The sequence below is a fragment of the Phyllostomus hastatus genome, unplaced genomic scaffold (assembly GCF_019186645.2).
Source record: "Phyllostomus hastatus isolate PE091 unplaced genomic scaffold, TTU_PhHast_1.1 phas_contig_40, whole genome shotgun sequence".
In the NCBI taxonomy this organism is placed as follows: Eukaryota; Metazoa; Chordata; class Mammalia; order Chiroptera; family Phyllostomidae; genus Phyllostomus; species Phyllostomus hastatus.
In genome coordinates, this window is record NW_025333872.1 from 21,527,511 (window position 1) to 21,531,456 (window position 3,946).

General features: G+C 35.1%; 1 pseudogene; it reads left to right on the forward strand.

Moving 5' to 3' along the window:
• Positions 1-3,405: 3,405 nt before the first annotated feature.
• On the forward strand, positions 3,406-3,505 carry LOC123822285 (annotated as a pseudogene).
• Positions 3,506-3,946: the final 441 nt, after the last annotated feature.

Sequence of the window (3,946 nt, forward strand, 5' to 3'; positions counted from 1 at the left end):
GCAGTCTCCTTCTGTCCCCAATTATAGATTATGTCCAAAATAATGTCCTAAATCATAAAATTATTTCTATTAACACAACCCAATAGCTTTTCAAAGTATCTATTGACATGATTTTCATCTCTTTTCCATAACTCTTTGGGCACCAGAGCACATTTTAGATTGTTATTTCACTCTCCCTAATATTTGCAATACCAGCCTGTTGGTTCTATTTACCTTTATAGTTACTTAAACTAAATTCACAGCCTAGGTATCTTGAGGACCTGGCAAGAAAAAAAAGGCAAAATTAAATTTTATAATTGCTAAGTATAAAATTAGCATTTTGGACATTCCCACGCAAAAAAAAAAAAAACTAGCAATGGAATCTAACAGTGATAAAGGTGATGACCATACTCTACATTACCAGGATTCATGTTTTTTAAGAGAGAGGCAAAAATAAAAGGGGGGCAGGGGGAATGTAGATATCAGCATCAAAATCTTATAAAGAAACAAATGCAATGCTCAGGAGTATAAAATAACTTGACCAAGGCCACAAAGCCTGTGAGCAGCCCAACCAGGACTTGAACCTAGATCTCTTCAATTCTATAGCTAAGGCTCATTCCAGCAAGCCATTCAGCCTCTACCATGTAATACTAAAAACAGATAGGATAAAAGCAGAATTTTGCCTTTAATACTTGAAACAGCGATGCAATAGTCATAAATGTACCTGGAAAGTTGCAGAAAGAATAAAAAGGAGAAATACTAAGAGATTTTAAATCAAACAAAAGTTCAGATCAAACTTAAGGACACTATGTTTTGGAATTCAGTATCTTTCATATTTTAGAAATAGAATATATATGTATTATATTATATTATATATTATATATTATGACACACTTCCAGCAGGGTCTGAACAGTACCCCATATCAAATACTTCTGAAGTGAAGCCAATGAATACTCACACTAAGAGTGATAAATAAAGACTACAAAAGTCATGCATAAAGTAGTTTACATTGCTAAATGAATTCAGGTCAGGTCAGGTTTCAAGTTTCTAAAATACTTCCACTTTTCATAGCTTTTTGGATTTCATAATCGCAGGTGAATTTCAGGTGAAGGACTTGGACCTCTGCTATGTCTTGTCTTACCAGATGAGGAAAATACTAACGATAAACTGACTGACTAATTTACCAGAACTGCTGTTCCATGAATAGTGAAGATACCATATATGCCAAGTTTGTACCATGCCTGGCACAGGCTTGTTTCCTGCTTTGTGACTCAATTACAGTACATTATGTGACTCAATTGAATTAAAAAGTAGGCCATGAAAATGAAATACAGGTCACTCTACAAACATCCAAGTAAGCTATTAAGTAATTCCCGTGTGAGTGTTCTAATTCATGACCTAAACTATAGTCAACTTGCAACTTTTACACTTAACTTGCAAATAAACAGTTAAGAAAATTAGCAAGTAGTGTAATTAGATTATTAGTCCCTAAAATTCAATCATCAATATACCATTAAGGGACTTGAAATAAAAATTCACCCCATTAAAATTTAGCAATCATTCCAACCTTATAACTATATAAACCTGTGGGGTGACTTAATGTTTCATCATCTGTCATCCACTGAGAAGCCTTTATACCTGGATCTAACATATTTTAGAACTACAAATTTGCAAGAAAACATACATTTATCAAGTAAAAATTTACTACTGAATCTCTTACATCATTTTATTCTAGTATTGCACTGATGTTTTTCTCCCCTCTTTTCTCTCCATCTCATTTTATCTGCAGTCTTCCTTGATTCTACAACTGGGAATATTTTCCATTAGATGTTTATGTGACTCTTATTTTTAAATGTTGAAATATGCTGGCCTTGATCTTTAGGAGATTTATCATTTAATGTTGCTTAGAACTAAGAAAATAATAAAACAGCAAAAATAAAAGTAGACAGCTGAAAAAGACTTTAGCACAATTGTATCTCTTAATAAACTTGTGTTTATAGTATTATTGTCAATATGACAGTGGTTACTATTCTTTTGAGTTTTTACCTTGTAAACAGGTGGTAAAGAGATCACTTAATTAGCCCATGTGCCATAAGGTGCGCTAGTAAACAGTTTTAAAACTGTAAGGAAAGAGAAAAAAACAACAAATAAGTTTTCAATTATTGCACAGAAAATAATGTCTGGCTTGTCATATCCTAACATAAGGTAAACCCTCTTTTTTTTTCAGCTCTTAATTTGTTTTTTTCCTCAATCTAATTCTTTTTTTTTTTTAATTTTATTCATCCATTTTTAGAGAGGGAAGGGAGGGAGAAAGAGAGACAGAGAAACATCAATGTGTGGTTGCTGGGGGCCGTGGCCTGCAACCCAGGCACGTGCCCTGACTGGGAATCGAATCTGTGATGCTTTGGTTCGCAGCCCACACTCAATCCACTGAGCTACGCCAGCCAGGGTTCCTCAATCTAATTCTTTCAGAAGTTGATATAGTATCGGGAAGAGGCAGCCACTCCTTCTGTATAGAAATGCACAAAAATAGCTAATTATATTGAAAACAGAAAAGATATAACACCTTTAAAATGGGTAAATGACAGATGGCTAATGCCATAACTAGGTTTTAGAAGTATTACCATCGACCACCAAAATTATGTCTTTCCTAAAAGAAGACAGTTTGGAAACAGCACATATTTTAGCAACTGCCTGTTGACCTGTATAAATTGCAAAATAAACAGATGTACCTACCCTTTCCCTGCCTCCCCTGCAATAATTCATTAGCAGTTTAAGTTATGCTCACCCACTTTCTGGTTCTACCAGGTCTTTCATTGCCTTTTCCAGTACCTATATGCAAAATGTATCCCGAATACCTTCAAACTTGTTTTCAGCAAATAGGTAACTAAAATTTAACATCATGTGTTTTTATGGTACACTTAGGGACAGACTGTTAGACCAATAGGAATCTTATAATAAAATTTAATAACCCAATCCTCTGATTATTTAGGTTTAATAATTGATGGCCAGTGGGTACTGATTTGTTCAAGGACACACAGTCAGCCCTTCAGTGGCAGAGTCTAGACTAGAACTCGTCATCTGACTCCTCTCCAGTGCCCCTTCCTGGGCTCCCTCAGATTATGTTTCACGTATTTGATAACATCAGATAGATAGAACCTTTGTTAAGTAGTCAGCTAACTCCTTTGTCCTCCACATTGGGCTCTTGATTTTCCTTACTTCAATGCTACATTTATGCTCTTCCAATTTTATGAGATTTTACATCACATTTTCTCCAAACATTTCAAGAGCTATCCTGCCAATTTAAACTATTGTTTCTGTTATTTATTTGAGTTTGGCTAAATAATTTTCATAGCTATAAAAATAAGAGCTCCATAAATCATATCTATGGTGTAAAACTGATCACCACCTATCTGCAAAAAAAATTTTAGTGAGATGAAGCACATTCTAAAATTGGAATAATACAGATTAGCACAGCTACTGCACGAGGATGACATGCAAATTCGTGAAGCATTCCATATTTTTTTAAAAAATTTTAGTGAGAGGAAAAGATGATAACCAACAAATAAATAGTCCATGCAGTAAATAATTTTCAAGTGGACACTAGTTAGAACTCAGATGGAATAGGCTAAGGTGTTGTCAAATGCCAGAGTTCTTTGTTACTCTTGCCAAGACTGCTGCCACAGAAGCTTTAGAGAAGCAAAGAAAGCAATGGGAAGCACTAAGAGTCACTTTCCTCATCCCAGTAAATTTCATCATCCTCAGTTCCATCCACAGCATTGCTGATGCCACATTTCTTAAACAACTTCACGACCACTTCCTTCTCAACACCATTCCATGATCTTAGGATCCAATCACAAACCTAGGCAGTGGATGCTCCCTTGATTCTGCCTGTTGGTGTCAAATCACTACCAGCTGACTGCATCTATGATGTCCACTCTTTCTTCATTAGGACTTTAAAGGTGT